Raw genomic sequence first — 18,990 nt, 5'->3', positions numbered from 1 at the left:
TTCTTACACTTGTTTTTGTTACATTGAAACCGGTATTGCGGATAAGTATGTGAAAATCTTTTGTAGCTTGCTGATGGTTTGGGAACAATTACGGCATTTACCACATGTAGGTAGCAGACTGTTTTGTTGACAATATTTTATAGCTGAGGGTTCCGATGATAACTGTTGACACAAAGAAAAAACATTTTCACCACTCTGAATTCTCTGAATAATATCCTGGAGTGTGGAAGTGCTAGCAACAGGATCTGTAAACTTTAAATTATCTACATGGGAAGGATTTAAGAACAAATCCTTACTATCAGATGAGAAGTGAAGGTGTCTCTACACTTTGTTTGAGCACATGAAATTGGAAAATCACTGTCACTGTCGAGATAAATCATGGGATTAAATCTAATGTTCCTCTTAGTCGATTACATAGTCGAACGCATTACATAAATGTGCTTAAATCGCTCACTTCAATTTATACATGATTGAAAAATCAACATACTTACAACCCGTGCAGCAGGCTTAAAGCGGACAATAGTGATGCGTAAGTCAAGATCATTTGAGTGTTTCATGTGTCCTTATATGGAAATGTGAATGGAAGGATGGTGATCGCGAAGTGTACATGGAAGGAGAGTAACGAGTAAGAGTTCCGCCTGTACCCCCCCTTCTAAAATATTATTAAAAGACAATGACAGTTGTAGGATTATAAAAAAATCCAACCAACATTCAATAAGGTGATGGCAAAATAGCAAAACAATACGATTATATAACACAATTGAAACACCCTCTGGGAATAGAACACCGACGAAAGACGCCATGACACCTGCCATGGAGGAAGCAGAAGTATGACATATTCTTCACAACTAATTCATATAATTGAACGAGCATCACATGAAGTAACATTTATATATACTTAATATACTTACCATCGACGTTCCCCGGGGTATATTAAACCGAGGTCTTGGAGAAGCGTTGTGAAAATGTCCCCTTCCACACGACATCTGTACATGTACTCGGTGAGGTGTAGCGTGAAGTCACCTCGCCGAGTGTGTGCAGAAGGCAACTGCCTCTTCACGCACCACCAACGATTCTCTATCAGGTTGGTGCAAGCACCAGTGATTGGATCTGTAAGTAGTTCAAAAGGAATTATTTACAATTATACAATTCCAAATGACAAAAGAAATTACAAAGACGTCAAGATGATCAATACCAATAATATGATCTAATACCTTTGAAATTTTCTGAGTGATTTACATTGGTATGAACATAACCCAGGCCCTCAAGTCTGTCGTAGAAACCCTTCCAACACTTTCGGTAATAATATGACTACCCCGAGGCTACATTGTCCGTAATTCTCTCAAAGCCGCCTGTCGGTCACGTTTGTCCACTGGCACCAAAAAATTCCATACTTACTCTCATCAATTTTACAGGCATGCCAGGACCCTGTCATGTTGAATCTGTCCCTTTCCACGACTGAAGAGCATACCTCCCTACAGTACATGAAATAGTCCGATACCGCTCTAGAGGTTTCCAGGACTCTCCCACCCTTATCACAATCAATACTGGTCTCTCTGATTGTGTCAGTGTAGCTCATCTTATGAGCAAAACAGTAAGTAAGGAGAATAGTCTTATTCAAAGACAAATTGGAACCAGAAACCAATGTACCCTTCCTCGTGCAGGATCTTGGTTATTGTTAGATTTTTGCATACCTTTTTGTTACATTGAAACCTGAAATCCAAATTTGTACTCTTCCTGTTAATACCATATGTGCGAGTTAGTAATTGGTGACAGTTAGGGCAGTGAGCTTGTGCTGGTAAAATGCTGTAGCATTTACAAAACTCAATAGTGCTGTCAGGGGTTTGTAAGTTAGAACATAAACTAAAGAAGTGAATGGGGATGGTAGCTCTGACCGCAGGTTCAGAAACTGAGGGCTTGAACGGTTCAGGCTCATAACGCCGACCTTTCGATGAAACTTTAAGGTTGAGTGAAATATAAAGGTCGACGTCCTGAGACTAGTTTCATTTTGCCAATTAATAAAGGATTACGAGGACAATGAAGGATCAACTAGTTGTTAGAGGGGGATAATCCGGATTATGCTGATGAGAGCGCACCTAATGAGAAGATGACAGCAGTTTAGATTTTTATCACTTTATTTCCATACTTGAAACACTCATCAACAAGCTCAGTTGACAGATTTTAACATTTTTTACAATGATTCACATAAGCAAATACATGCCATTTTTGATTAATACATCGTAAATTCATATAGCACACATTTTTTCGCAGATTTTAACCCAAATGCAATAGGTGGGATGCTGAATCATCAAACTGCCCCACGGACAGTGTTCCTTGTTCAAGCTGGTGATGGATGTCATCCAGTCGTCGCTCCAAATCCCTGTATTCCAACTCATCATTCCAACTTCCATCTCTCATGTCGATAAGGCCTTCTTCCGTAGAGGGACTGCATGGGCTGGGGGGTCGAAGCTGCCTTCACCTTCAGCTTTTCTAGCGTCTCCTTCGCCTACAAAAAAGCAAAGAATTATTAACCATTTGGGTCCAACAAACAAAGAATCATTAACCATTTGGTTCCAAACTTTTCCATTTATTAAGCAGCTTACTAAAACACTGTTATTAAATTCGACAAAACGGTGGCAATTGATTTATACATATATAAGAATTTAAACTCTTACCTTAATATCACTCGTGACAGTGTGATGATTGTGTTCATCTTTCACCATGGTGACGATGTCATTCGTTGTTGATGCAGTGGATTTGCAGTCTTTTGCAGTACATATCCAAGATATCCTGTCTCGTTTTCTCTTGCTGACTCTGTACATGAACCTGCCAACAACCAAGTAACGACTGTCGCGGAGCTGTAGGGATGAATCTCTGATCTAGCTGTGCATTTGCCATTTCGAAATCGAATGTGAATCCATTGACCATTCCATAGACATTTATACCAAAGATATGAACAGTGTTCAATATTGGCACTCTGCTAAGTGTTATTTTAAACTTTTCAGTCATTTGGAAGTTACATGTGCGACGAGTTCACCTTATCAAAACATCTAGAGTAGATTATTTACAACGCTAATTAAGCCTAATCAGAACCTAACCTTCAAAGGAAACCACAGGTCGGCGTCCTGAGACTAGTGGAAAATCGAAAGGTCGGCGTCCTGAGATGACACCGCTTGAACTCTTTCCGAGTAACGGAAGATCAGTGGGGAAACGGAAGGTTTTTTCCCGATTTTGACAGTCCCAATTTTGACGGTGATATTTCACACTACTGTAATTAATCTAGGCAGTTTTCCCAACTTTGACAGTGAGCTTACCATCGTCCCAATTTTGACAGTCCTTGGCTGACACATGTTAATTAATCTCTGATTAGCCAGTGATTGACGGAGCTACTGTATCAGAAAACTAAAACAAGAAAGACTAAAACTTCGAACTAACCTGTAGAGGTTTCAGATTCTTTGAATATATTCCTCCTTGGGGTACTTATAAGCATTTAAATGTCCATTTAAATTCCCTCGACAGTTGTAACAATATTTGAATAAAATATTTACAAAACAAAACTACGTTTTGTCTTGTGAGACCACCCTTACAGGGCCTTCCTGACCCCTACAGCCAAGAGCAGGTAACTCTAGACCGTAACCTCGTTACCTCACTTTCCATGCTGAGCGAAAGTCAGACAGAATCTTGAGGGAGGTGGTAGTACCCAAGGAGGAATATATTCAAAGAATCTGAAACCTCTACAGGTTAGTTCGATTCTTTTTATATATTCCTCCTTGGGGTACTTATAAGCATAAGACAGACTCCTAAAGGCGGATCTCAGGAGCGGCATTCTGTCTGCTTAAACACCCCTGACAAGAAGTGGAATTTCCCAAGCTAATTATAGCAGAAAAGGCACACTTACCGGTCCGTGTCCACCAAAGCCAATCAGGCGGGGGCATGAGCCAGGGTCAGGGTTAAACGTTATGCAAATTTGTCCAGCGAAACCTCGCTAATGCAATCTTAACGAGACACACCCTCCCTCCTTCCCGTAATTTACTCGGAAGTGAAGATAAAGGGTCCCGCAATAAACCCAGAAGCGAAATGCGGGAATATGAACAGCAAAGTTTCCAAGGGCAGTTTAGTCTAGAGCTTCTCGGTTAGAAAGCAAGAGACATGGGAATAAAAACCAGCACCACATAAAACCCATCACCAAGGAAAATGTAACAAGATTTGTAAAACCCAACACCAGTGTTAAAATTGGCAGATAATGGTTCACACAATAAAAAACCTCGAAGCTCAATTGGCTAGAGAGGTGGAACCATGCCCACTGGAGAGAACTGACTGACCAACCGAGCACGCTCACTGGAGAGTCTGTCAAGTTGGTAATAGACGGATGAACGTGCTCGGGCTGGCTCCAAATAGCCAGCTGAGCAGATCTCCTCAATGGGCAGGGCTGCAGCGTAAGCTGTCGATGTAGCTACTGCCCTAACCGAATGAGCTTTCAACCCAACAGGCGGGATAAGCCTGTTTGAGTATAACTCATATGTATGGCAGAGACAAGCCACCCGAGAAATGGTCTGCTTGGTGGCGGAAGACCAGCCTGAACCCGCCATAACAACAAAACAATTGGTTACCCTTACGGGTACCCTTGTTCGCTTTGATATAAGCCTGAAGTGTCTTCTGGACATCTAAGACGTGAGCAACGCCGTCGAGAGAGGTACCGGACAGGGAAGGCTGAGTGAAAGCTGGGAGCTCAATAGGCTTACCGTCCACATGGAAGGGACTATCCTTCTTAGGGCGGTAAGTCTCAGGCAGCCCGAATGCTAACTCTGTCTTTGTGAAAAACAGTAAAAGCTGGATCGGCCCGACATTGCGTGAATATCGCCAACCCGCCTGCCAGAAGTCACCGCCACAAGAAACGCCCGTCTTCCACGCCAACAGCTGGAGGGAAAGAGCCGACAGATTGTGAAACAGTGGACCGGACAGCCAATCAAGAGCGATTGACAAGTCCCACGGGGACTAATCCGTCCGGACAACCGGACGGATTCTGTCCACACCTGCTAAAAGCTGTACAAGAGGGTGCTGCCCCAAGAGAGCACCGTCAACAGGAATATGAAGCGCAGAAATAGCCGTAGAATATCCCCGAACAGTGGAAGCCGCTAGACCGGCTTCCAACCGGAGACTGGAGGAATTCTAACACACAGACTAAATCTGTAGAAAAGGGATCAAGAATCCCCTGTTGACACACCAGCCAGCGAAGACAGGCCCATCTATCCTCATATTGAACGTTTGTCAAATCCCTCCGCTTAGCCAGAATTGTGTCTGCAACTGGTGCAGGAATTCCACTCGCGATGGAGGCGATCCCTGATAGCGGCCAAGCCACCCACTGAATCCTGGATTCGGGTGGGCTCCGTTCTGGGATAGGAGGTCAGGTCCGAAAAGGTAATAGAACAGGAGGCTGAGCCAGAAACCTGAGAATTACCGAAACCAGCTTTGTGCCGACCAAAGGGGTGCCAGAAGCACAAGTAGCCGAGCTGGTTGTGCGGTCAGCTGCGACAGGACCCTGGAAATCAGTGGTATCGGGGAAACGCGGTATCGTACCTGTCCGTCCAATCTAGCTGAAAGCGCCATATTAACGCACCCGGATCCGGAATCCGGGAGCAAAACACAGGAATCTGGTTCGTCACCCCAGACGCGAAAACAGATGCACCTGGAACGACCCGAACAACTGGGAGATAATCCCTAATATCTCGGTCGAGCATCCACTTTCGTGTGGGGGCTAAGTATACCGTGAGAGAGAGCATCTGCACGGACGTTGTCTACCCCGGAGATAAACAGGCAAAACCCGAATGTTGAACTGATCGCACTTCACAGTAGAAACTGCCACGCCTCCTGAAGGAGCCGACGGAGACACTGTGCCGCCTTGCTTGAGAATGGCGAAGACATGGCCGCTTGATTGTCCATTTCTAGACGCTAACCACACGGCCCTGCACCAACACCGGAAGCACTCCTCGACACCTGACTTGGACTGCTCTCAGTTCTAACTACATTGATGTGTAGGTTGACCTCCCTCCGACCAGAGGCCGGAGGCTGAGTGCTTCGCCAGGACCCCCAACCTGTGAGGGAGCGTCCGTCCTGAACTGAGAGGAAGGTGCCGGGTGTCGAGGGGATCCCCTGGACAAATTCCGAAGACATCCGTCCACCATCGCAAGAAGTGAGGGATTAACCACTCTGGCGTTATGAGCATAATCTCGTAGCCCTGCGGCAGTGGGACCACAGCTGAGCTAATGCTTGCTGAATTGGTCGCGATCCTCAAACGCTGCGCCAAACCCGTCCACTGTCGCCGCCATGTTGCCGAGAAGCAACCGGCCATGTTCGGGCCGACGCTTAACGGGGACTGGAGGAACTGTAACACAGTCCTTCTTGACTTTGACGATGCGGTCCGGAGCAAGGGAAACAATCCCCAGCGCCGTGTTGAATCTGGCTCCTAAGAATATCGTGATCCCGCGCCGGAGCGAGGTCTGATTTCTTGAGATTGATAATCCAGCCCAGTGACACCAGAGTATCCAGCACGCACAGTGTGGAGGCTCTGCTTAACTGAGGCCCTAAGGCCCAGTGAAGCCAATCGTCCCAGGTACGGGTGACAACACCTGCCCTGAGACCTGGCTAACTGAGCTGGGATTAGCATAAGTTTGAGTGAACACCCTTGGCCGCGGAGATGCCGGAAGGGGAGCACGCTTGAAACTGGTAGCACGTCCCGTCGAAGGAGAACCGGAGGTACTTCTTGAATCGGGGTGCATTGGAACATGGAGGTATCGCTTCTTTGAGATCGATTGACGTAAGCCAATCCCCTGTCTCCGACGGAGGAGATCACTGACCTGGAGTGTCTCCATCCTGAAAGACGGGCACCTCCAGTAATTTGTTCAGCCCTCTGAGATTCAGAATGGGTCTGAACCCTCCGTCCCTTTTGGTCACGCGAGGAAGTAGGTGGAATAAAACCCTCTTCTCGCTGACTCACAGGAACCACCTCGATGGCCAGCCTTGGTCAGTAAAGACTGAACCTCGGCACGGAGGACTTCCGCCTTGCCGTTGGGTCGAAATTACGGCACGGTGCCGAACCCCCCGGAGAAGGACGGAGGATCGCGCCTCCACTGTGGCAAATGGCCATCCCTGAGCGTGGACAGGACCCAGGGATTTGAGGTGGCTGCCTCCCACTCCCGGAGGAATAGGGACAACCCGCCGCCGACAGGGGACGCGTGTGGTAAGAGGCAGTGCACCCCCACCGCCGGCAAGTCTCGCTTGCGTGAGTGGGGCAACAAGGGCTCTGGGGAATGAATCAGTGGGAAGCCGGGCTGGCCCTTGCCCCGAAAAGACTGCTGCGCTGGAGCAGGCTTGCCCTTGCCTCGTCGCGCTGCTCGCTTTGACTGCAAAGGGGGCAGCCCACTTAACAACATCCTTCCGCCCGAGGCAGAAGGGTAAGCTGGACGAAGCGGGGGAGGGCGATGGCGAGGAGCCGGAGGGCTGCTCCAACAAAGGCTTTGAGTCCTTGAAGGTAGAGACAGCCTCCGCGGCCTCCCTTACCACCTGCAAGGCCCCAGGGAACAGGGAAGATCCCATGGTATAGGGCAATGACAGTAGAGCTTGCTGTGGCCGGCCGGCGAATACCGCTAGCGCCACAGACAGCCACAAGCGCAAGCCTTATGACGGCACCCATCATCTGGCTGGCACAGCACCGAATGCTGTCCCGAGCCAGATGCGCGTATCCTCATAGGTGCCGCTAAGCTGCCAGCGACACCGACTCCGATGAATCGGCACCGCGCAAGCGCTGTGAGCCACCAGCTGTCCCTGCAATGCAGACAGGTAGGCTGAATGGACGGCTACTTTAAGTTGTTGGGTCAAGCGCACCGGTAACATTCTTCAATGACCGGTAGGTAGACTTCAGCGGCAGTGAAGTACTTAGCCGGAAAAGGGGAGGCGCCTGCCCTGCCTGGCCGAGGCCAGGGAAGACGAAGACGACCTCTCCTAATGTGACTGAGGCAAAGACGCACTTTCGCCCACCACTGGTGGTTCGAAGAGCGTCTCCTCACCTAACTGGTACCGCCTGCTGACGTCAGGCAAATCAAAAACGCCTGAAGCGAAGTACCAGCCAGGAGCCGGATTCACCACCTCACTGACCAGTGATGGGAGAATGCGAGGCGTGCCTCTCGCGACCGGTTAGGTCGGCGAGCGCCTCCCGGAGCCGAAACTCCAGCGAGGTCGGGGTGCCGGATCGGAACAGCCACCTGCGGCAGGACTTCGATCTTATCCCGAACCTGCCGCGGGGACGAGGCAAAGGAGTCGGCACTCCGCCTCCGATTCCTCCGTCCCTTCCTCCTCCTCCATATCGACCTCCGGCAGAATCCTCGGCCGCCATAATCTCAGACTCCTGAGAGAACGCCGGAGGAGACGCCAGAGGCAGGACCAGAAAAACTCATAAGGTCAAGAGGAGCCAGGGAAAAGCATCGCCCTGCCGGGAGGAACCAGCGCGCCGAGGTCGCCCGAGGAACCTGAGCCAGGAACCTGCTGCAACAGGCTTCCCGGGTCAACCCAGACTGGCTGCAAAACCTGTATCGCCGCACCAGGCACCTGTGACAGACCAGCGCATAAAGCCAGGTCGCCACCAGACGCTGAGGGCATGCTATCACCACGGCGAAGCCAGGATCAAGCCGCCTCGGAGGCGTTCTCGAGCCGGCTTTCGGGCGCAGCCAACCCCAGATGTAGTCAGCTCCGCCCCGGCGACCGGCGCGCTGAGCTCCTTACGGAACCCCGCTAACGCCGTATCAATCAGGGGACTTGACTGACTCTAAAAAGCGGTTAATCAACAGGAACGCTTTTACAGGTGCTGAATCAAGAGGGGGTGGCGGGTACAGAGACGGAAGCAGTAGGAGATGCAGAAGGGGCATGAGTGCGTGAAGACGAAGCCACTTTGGTCGCCTTTTTAGCTTTCTTGGGGAGCCGGCTCCGCGTGGAAGCTGCACCCGTGGACCCCCTTACTATGGGAGCGCTTGGACGGGGGATCCTGTGCCCAGAGATCACCCCCACCGAAGCAGGTTGCTGTAGAACAGCGTGTCTATCCGCCTCGCCGAATGGTTTGGGGCTTGAGAACATGGCACATGCCGCACACCCTCTTCCTCATGTTCCTTCTGCACTAAACAGCGTAAGCAGACCTCGTGGGAATCCCGTGCATCGGGAATTGCAGCAAGGCATGAAGTACAGGGTTTAAACTGCAACAAGTAAAACCTGTGCAGCAATCTACCCTATACCCACATACAAATACATGTAAAAAGACGCATGGGCAACACAACTAATCGCGACAAATGTAGCATGCAGTTGCCAACCTAGTACACACTGCAGCATAACTAACAATTACGGTTTTTAGCGTAATATAGAAAATGCGAGCAGTAGACATACCGCCCTACACGCATACAAAGATACAAATAAAAACACTAAAACCACCTGTAACATTGAAAACCAGATGGGAAACCAATGAACAGGAAGGCTAGCCGAAGGGACCTTGTCCGCCATCTTGACACGCACTAGCGAGCCGACCACTGCGACAGGTACCAAGTTACAACGAGAAATTATGAATGAAAAATTCAGAAAACCTCCAATTCGCCCATGCAGGGAAAAAAGAGAACCATACATACAGTTGCAGTTTCTGAAACACTCATAACTCTCTTAAGTCGCAAGGGAAAACCTTCTGGTATGGACCCACGTCTTGTCGGTACAACAACAGCATGGAAAGTGAGGTACGAGGTTACGGGTCTAGAGTTACCTGCTCTTGGCTGTAGGGGGCGGAAGGCCCTGTAAGGGTGGTCTCACAAGACAAAGCGTGGTTTTGTTTTGTAAATATTTTATTCAAATATTGTTACAACTGTCGTAGGGAATTTAAATGGACATTTAAATGCTTATAAGTACCCAAGGAGGAATATATAAAAAGAATAAAACAGTTTATTCTTGAAAGTCAATCACTATTCACCAATAGTCAATCAAGTCACCAATCACTGAGCAACTTCGGTACAACCACATAGACATCACTTGCTTGTGTTTTAATGCTACTTCTCGCATCCTGTTCTCTCAGTTGATTGCATTCTCCTTTATATATATGTACAAATGTGAAAAGCATGTATCAGTGTAAATGGTTAAAAGTCTCACTTTGAGGAAAAATCGTTCATGTTCCAACTAGATCCTCAGAATAATAGCACAAATAAATCCATCGTATGAAATAGCACAACATGCTTAATTCTCTCAATGCCGACATTGCATATTCAGTTCAAACTTGCCGACATGGCTTGTCCTTTCCTAACACTCCCAACCTGGATACTGAGCACTTAGGGTTTAACCAAGCTGGAGAAAGTCAAAAGCCCAAGCTATAATTATATAACCCCTTTGTTGTTTGACCACCCCAGCTCGATCATAGACAATGGAAAGTGGTCAGTGGTAAGCAGAGTGTCTGAGTTAGGGTGAATAGGTATTTTAGGGAATATAAACATATTTGAGAATCACTTCATATCTATAAATATATATACAGATTTATAGATAGATATATAACAGAATCTCATAACACTGTGATATTGCTGGAATAGTGTTAAAATAGTGAAAAACTAAACTCACTGATTCATATGTTGATGTTACCTATGAAATATAGACAAACTGTGATCACTCAGCTCCACGATGACACGGGTCACCTGTGTGTAGAAAGAGTGACAACATTGGCTAGAGGAAGATTCTGTTTGCCGAGAAAGGCTGACGACATTGATCCCAATGTGATCTTAACTTTCCTGAAACCACCCTTATGCATGCTTCTCACGAGGACACGATCACCTTGTACACAATATCTAACTTTCCTGTCACTAGTTCTTGACTTTTCTCCATGGCTTTCTGGGTACTTTGTTGTGCAACTTCATAGGACTTTTCCATTCCTTTCCGCCAGTCATCCACAAGTTTTGGTAGGGATTCTGCAGGTTGAGTCATTCTGATTCAGTGTGAATAAAATATCTACTGGTGGTCTTGGACTGTGTCTGAATAGAATAGAATAGAATAGAATAATACTTTAATGCCTTTTCAGGAATTTGTGTTACATCAGCAGAGCTACTGACACATTAGAGAGATACCAAACATATTTACATAAATTCTTTGATTTAGGCTTTGATTTTGAATAATAGGTAAATGGGATAAAAACCCATTGCTTCATGTGTGGCACAGTTGTACACATGGACAAGCTTGTTCACATGGTTTTTCCAATCAGACTTCTGGTCTTTCAGTAGGGTTCTCAACATGCCTAACAAAGTTATTGACCACTTGACCATTTCCTTGTGGATGTTAAGTGGTGGTACGAGATGGAGTTCAACAGTTTCTGCAGATTTTCCAACTCGCCTCCTTGGTCGTAATGAAGAGTTTGAGGGAAACCAAATCTTGGGATGAAATCATTAAAAATCTTCTCAGCTGCTGTACTGCTGAATTATTCTTAGTGGGGTATAACCAGGGCAAAGCAAATGGTCCATCAAGACAAGAATATACTCACACCCTCATTTACTCCTCGCAAGTGGACAAAGTCTACTCCCACCAACTGGAATGGTACTGTAGTGACGATGGATTTCATTGGCCCTCTGGTCTGTCTGCTTGGCTTCTTGTCTTTGATACAGGTACAAATAGACAGTTATGCATCCAAGTCATGTTCCAATTCCAATGTGTGAGAAAGGAATTACTGATGATCATTATTTATGTTACAATCTGAATTTGAGTCTGGAGGTTTGTGAGCCAACACCATTCAATCTCACAGCAAAATAACTGGCGTTTCCCGGACCCCTTGAAACCTAAATGAAAACAAAATGGAAACTTAAGTTTCAACTAGGGTTTCCGGAACGCTTCTCTACATTTCCTGGTTTTCCTAAAACTGAAACTTACAAATTACCCAGAAACCGGCATGGCTCCAGTCGTTCCGTTACCCGAAGTTTCCAGTGAGGGCTCCAGTGCGTTTCTGTTACCCCAGTTTCCAGTGAGGGCTCCAGTGCGTTTGCTACCCAGTTTCCAGCAAGGCTCCAGTGCGTTTCCGTTACCCTTTTTTTCCTGTAGGGCTCCAGTGCGTTTCTGTTACCCAGATTCATGTATGGTTCCAGTGCGTTTCCGTTATTTGGTAGATTCCTATGAGGTTCCATTGGGTTTCCTTTATCCTCTACTTTCAGATGGTTTCATATACATTGTATTTACTTAGTTCAATTATGATTCCCTGTGAATTTCGTTTCTATTAATCACATTTACCATGTTCCATAAGTTTCAAGTAAATCAGAATCTGTATGGATTCATTTGGTTTCAATCATTGAGTATTCAGGGATTACCATATGTCCATATTAAATTATGATTATTCAACTAAATTAAGTGTAGTTGAAATGAGTGTATTATATATTTGAATGTATTAGGTCATATATTTTTATTCATGATACATTGAAATATAAAAATAAACTCATTTCAACTACAGTCTCCTCAACACCACATGGACATAGAAATAAATAAATACAAAATCAGGGCATGTCAGTCGATTTCTCTTTATTCATCATAAACATATCATATCTATGTTTCAATGTTACAATTAAACATTGACACAAAGCACAGAGAGAGAGAGAGGTGTGTGTGTGTGTGTGTGTGTGTGTGTGTGTGTGTGTGTGGGGGTCATCACAGGCCCTATGGATTTGAAATTTTTGTATGAGTAGTAGTTTGTTCAAATAACTATTATGGAGGGGTTGACATTTTTAATTTGAGGGACATTAATTTTAAATCTTAGTCTCAAGAAACAACAAATTTAGATGTTCTTGTCCTAAACAGGGTGACTACAGGAGATAATTGAATGTACATTTAGACATTCCATCCTATTTCTAAGACCTTTTAGGTGGTTGGAAAGCATCTTGTTGGATGGTGTATGCTAAATTACAAGTTCTTCATTTTTTGCCGCTGGAGCTTCAGACACCACTGGCGATGTCAATTCTAGGGTTAGGACTGCAGCCACCTTCTGTGTTCTTTCTCTGCCCAGCTAGATTCTTCAGGGAGGTGTTGGAGTTTCTGGGGAAAAATGAAATTCTTGCACTCTTTTAGTTATGTCCAACATTTATTCTTGAGAGAGGCTGACACTTGTTCTAATTAGATAATGGCACATTCACGGTGATGGGTAATGACATGTGATAAGGAAAGTTATTCTATTACAGGTATATAGCGATGTGATAATATGTAGCACATCATGTCAGTGACTCAGGCTGTTTTAAACTGGTGTCAGGAAGTGTATAAACGGGGGTACAAATGATATTATATAATCCAGTTTCAGGAACTTACAGATCAGATTCTTTTGTTTCTTTTTAGCATCTTTCCTGTGTTTTTTCTTTTCCTGTAATCTGCCGACGCCGATCGTCCGTCTTGCTCCCTCCAGATTATCCAAAAGGTTTTATTAAGAAAAGGAAATGAATTAATTTTCATTCGGTCCAATAATAGATTATTACAATCCGACACAAACATTCATAAGTTTGATTATTATCATGTATCAAAACAAGTAATAAGTAATTGTGGTATATCAACTACATGTATATGCATTACTGCGAGGGTGTGGAGAAGTTTTCTATTAACATGACAGACATGATTATGCAGCAAATATGCACTACATAATAGCATGCTATGTCAATTCTACTGCTAATACTAGATACCCATGACAATGAAATAATTAGATGCTAGATTTACCCAATGGTGAACAAGAAATCGAATTAATTGTATTTTGTAATACTGGCGTCTCTAATCTTATAAAACCCAACATATATCTTGATTATGATGGCCGAGCAATAATAAAACTTGGGGTAAGTTTTTTACCTTAAATAAGTAACTTTTAATGGATTTTCAAGGTACTCGGGAACTTTTCCATGATTCTTCTCACAATAGCCTAAAACAAAATGAGACACACATTTGGATCATGAACATATGTCGATTGGTAATATTTTCCACCAGAATATCATGTACTACTGGTTTCATCTATATTTGTTGCCTTGCTGGATACATGTATAACAATTCTCTTAAAATATATATTTTTATTCCATCAATAACCTGGAAAGGTGAACAAGCCAAGTGTATCTTATATAAGCGGCCCAGCTCCAGTACGGTTCCAATGTAGCTGGATACATAGTTGAAATAGTCCCATGTAAGAAAAGCTAATAATACTGAGACAAAATTACACTCAGAAAAATGACTGAAGAATAAATGTTTGGTTATGGTGTTGGTTGTGCCCAGCAACAAAATGAGCTGCTGCAGGAAATAAAAATTATATAAAACATCAGACTCAACATTACAGGAACACAAGGGGTATTCTTGTCTTATGGTTATATTTTATGGTAATATTCAGCTGGTATCAAATAATAATGTTGTTTTTAACAGATTTCACACCAAAATGCAATGTCCACATTAATAACCGTGGGAGAAATCGAAATCACGGTACGCACCGCTTACTGTAGATTCCTACCGAAAAACGTTTAATTCGATGCAAACTGACTGCTATGATAAGAAGAAAAATAATTAATTTTATCTGAAACCTACCTACCAATTTCTCTGTCTTGGGTTTCTGTTGAGATCGCTTTGAGTTCCCTCGATCCTTGTTTCCAAAGCTTCTCGATTGTCAAGTTTGTTGCCATGTGTCAAGAAAACTATAGCAAGTATACAGACTGCCATTTCTACTACCTTACTCTCATAGACTTACTTGAAAACAACAACAGAGTTTTTCCAAGCTCGGCGGCGTAATGCGTTTGAACAAAGATGGCGACATTTCAAACAAAGACTTATGGGTGAATCAATTAGGTTGTTTTTTTCATTTCTATTGTTAACTGCGCCAATAGTCTGCTTACCCTCTCACAAAGCTTGGAAAAACACTGATAACTGCAATATGTGTTTATGTAAATTGTTTGTTTTACAATGTCCAAGTACATCTGTGAGGCCTCATTCATCTTCCAAATCCAAAGCTTCGGTTTCGGGACAACAATTTTAGTATGATCTGACTGCCAGGTGGAGCAGCACATGCTACCTCGACCGTGTGACGGACTCCAGGGGACTGGGCGGCTGTCAACCATGGCAGGAATCCTCAACCTAAAGAGTGAAACAATATGAGCGGTGGATGTATTTCCCGTAATAAAGCACTCCAGAAATCATAAGTATAAGCTTTTTTTCAGATTTTCCGGACGCTGATGGTATATGACCGGATGATCCAATTTGATCCTATTTCTGTGTTTTTACCTGATATTTAGTCATATCAAGAACAATGTGATGGTTGATCACCTATTATTTTAAAACCACACAGCGTAGTTCCTAAGATTCTGTAGTAAATTAATATTGCATGCAATAGAGCGATTTTACCCGCTTTTTGTCATCTAGTGAAACTTATAACAGGTATAGTACTACATGTTATGTAATATATGCATGCAGGTGCAGCAAAAAAGGAATTATCAGCTGAGTTAAAAACAAACACAGATGAAAGGGATTAACCGATAACACGCGCTAATTGATTTATTACTTTTATCTTGCATCGACATCGTCTTTTGTCAAAAGATAGTCTTTATGTTTGTAGAGTTACTAACGGTATACTGAAAAAGGTTTAGTAATCGTGACGCAGTGGTAGACATTTTGTGATGTTTGTAACAACAATAAGGGCGACACACAGGGGATTTTCAGGTTGACCGCACTTGGAGAACAATGGACATAATCTGTGATGATAGGCATGCAGGTGACACTAAATCTCAAGTTGGAAACAAAATAAATTGCACAACGAAGTGATATCCGTGAAAATACCAGATGTTAGATAATATTTTACATATTCATGACATGGCAACAACAATAAAAATCCATTAAAATGACATCTTGGCACAAATTATTTTAATCATCATAATGATAAAACAATTTCATAATACATGTACATAGTACACATCCAGTCTACACTGCAGTTTCATTAAGTATGAAACTGCTTCTCTTAACGTAACATAAGTACATTTATTCTTCCTGTTGACAAATCATCAGTGGTATTGTAAAATATATTTATCTTACATGTTGTATTTATTGCCACAGCGGATATTTATAAATTATACCTTTATATCATTGTTGACACCGCTCGTGGTTACGTGTATGTCAGGATGTTTGGTGACTATGTCATCTACAGTGGAGACAGCTGAGACTCTACAACATACCCAGGGACATCCAAGATGTAGCATTTCTCTAAAGCGCACCATCCATTAAGAGATATACAGCCCTCATTGAAGTCGGAATGAACTTTTACTTTACATATGTAACTGCTGTTTTGCCATAATAAAAGTGATGAATTTGAAAGTATGGCCAGCATATTATGTACCAAAATTGATGAGTTGGTGCTTACTCATATCAATCAAAACAAGCTAAGTGAGTTCAATTTCATTGATTTTCATCATATGAAGTGAACAAGGTGAGTTCGATGTCACCCTATTTCTCAGTGAGGTATTTCAGATAGCTAATCCCTTTAAAACAACATGCACCGTTTCTAAAGAATTGTGACATTATGTAAAACTTGTCAGTGTATTATCTTTGGTGTCCAGTGAAACCCGGTCAATGTGATTATGGAACAGTTTTAAATAGGCCAGCGCGATGAATGGCGCTAATCGTTCCATTATGTGGATACTGATGGATGACCACTTTTCTCGAACAAAGGTATAGCCCATTAGTTTTGTTATAACGTTAGTTGGTTTTAAGTTTGATATCTGTATTTTGTTTTCATTTCTTGTAGCATTCAACAAAATTATTCCACAAACAACATTGTTCATGTGGAGTTATAAAAGCCTCCCCACCTCTCCTCTCTTCTGACAATCCAGAGCTACTCCAACAAGATCTCTTAGTTTTTCAGGTTGTAAACTGATTCCCTTATATTTTAGGTACTCTATGACATATCTAGAAAGCCATTTAATAAATTTATGAGGTTCCAAAGTTCTTATAAATATGATAATGGATCAATAATGATAATGCTATAATTAAAAGGCAAAACGTTCATTGACTTAATTTTTCTTTCAATCCCAACATTTTTCACCACTGGCAGATGGCGTTAAACTTAAACATATATTTTATATCTATAAGTCTACTGTGTAATTTGTTGAAGCCTGTATTATGTTCTTTATTATTGGATATTTACCATTTTAAACTATTGTCCTTTTTAGTACAGTTATGTGTTATGTGCATAACCACACCCAGTTAGTTGTATTAGTATGTATCACTTTGAGAAAAACAAATGGAAAGCCAATGGGTAACTGAAAACCTAATGGAGCCTCCTATCGGTTCCCTCAGTAATTAGTAAAGGCATCTGTGAGTGTACCTAACAAACCGTTAAGGAGACAAAGTAGAATCTTAAAGGTTTCAAGTAATATGGTTTAAACTTTTCCTGAAATTATTCTTCTTTTCAATGTGACAGTATCTTTTATTTGAATTCTGGTGTACAAAAACACTTGAGATCACTAAACTGAAACTTATATACATGGAATACATAGACAGTTTAAGCGCGTTAGGTTAATGTCGGGTTATATGGTATATACTGGTATATATGGAGTAATTTCCTTCACGTTAAGTTTCATTGGCGTTCCTATCAATGATGGTTTCCAGCCGCTTTATGCAATGGAAACTACCAATGATACTTTACTTTAAATTTCCGTTTCTGGAAACTAACTTTCTTGTTGGTTTCGGTAGTTTAGTCATTCCTGAAACTAACCTTGGAAATTTAAATTTTAATGTGTGCATTATATATAAAAACAAATTACCTGTCTCACGAAGAGTTGTAGTAAAATAACTAGTCTATCACAAAATGTACACTCAAAACATATAACCATAAACACTTTAACAGTACAATTATAAAATGGGCTATTGCTTTTCTCTCCTGCATGGGCCCAAGCTGGATACTGTATATAGAAATTATTTTACAAGTGTAACAGTAAATTAATATAGCCCCCAATGGAACAACACAAAAGCTAAGTTTGCCATTTCATCTAAGCTGAAACCAACAGACTTGTCAGTATCCGGGTACAGTCTGTTGGAACATCTAAATGGTTTTAAATCATGTACAAGGACTGATTTAGTGAAATATATGTTGTCAGTCAATGTGTCTTGATGTTTGTCTTCTTGGTAATGAAGACGAGTCCATATTCCGTAACCCCAAACCAAAACCATATGTAGCTTGGGCGTCCACCTTCCAACGACCCGCGGTCGTGAACTTCGATTTGCTTCCCAATGAGAAAGGCTACGCCAGTCTCGAAGTAATGTCCATGAATCAGACACTGTCTAACTGTGATAGACAATAACGATAATGACCACAACGTGATTTTTCCGACAAAAATTCTTCGTTTTCTCTCTCACTAAAACTTGCTTTAGACCGATGGCTAGCACTAGCGAAAAAACTTATGGTTATGCGCATGCTACATCTCACGGGATCCTGTAAACGGAATTGCGAGTGGAATTGTAATTTAGAAGAATCTTTTAATTTTGATCTGATTCATCACAATTCCATGAAAAGTATTTTTGACTTATCAGACATTTTGGAACTTTGTATTCTGAGAGGTTATACTACATAGGCAGCCATACTTGCAGGTGGAGGCCAGTTTATACTGTGTCGAGCTTTGACTGGTGTCTCATTGAAATCATTGATAGTACTTGATTTACTGAAAACCTGACTCACTGAAGTAGCTGACAAATCTTGTTGGCACATTTCATACAACACATACAGGTATTAAAGATTCACAGTTTTCGATGTTTGCTAATTCAATTTGTTTACTTCACAATGACGTACAATGTTTGTGTAATAGATAAATTGTACATGTATTTTTGCTGGAATCATGCCATATGTCATTTGCTTGTTTGAAAGCTTGGTTCAAAATGAGCTTGTACATCATGTTAGCCATTATTCTACTGTTTGATGAATAAAAATGTTAAAGGAAGTGATTTTGTCTTGTGATA

At 42.9% G+C, this 18,990-nt stretch overlaps 1 long non-coding RNA gene across 1 annotated transcript; it reads left to right on the top strand.

Annotated features, from left to right (window-relative positions):
• The first annotated feature begins 11,176 nt into the window (after nucleotides 1-11,176).
• On the top strand, nucleotides 11,177-18,971 carry LOC124258075. The gene is made up of 2 exons (XR_006893494.1): nucleotides 11,177-11,686; nucleotides 18,177-18,971. It is a non-coding gene; the product is annotated as an uncharacterized LOC124258075 (long non-coding RNA).
• Nucleotides 18,972-18,990: the final 19 nt, after the last annotated feature.

Source organism: Haliotis rubra, unplaced genomic scaffold, assembly GCF_003918875.1.
Source record: "Haliotis rubra isolate DU_JTF1 unplaced genomic scaffold, ASM391887v1 Scf117, whole genome shotgun sequence".
NCBI lineage: Eukaryota > Metazoa > Mollusca > Gastropoda > Lepetellida > Haliotidae > Haliotis > Haliotis rubra.
This window is presented reverse-complemented; position numbering and strand designations above follow the sequence as displayed.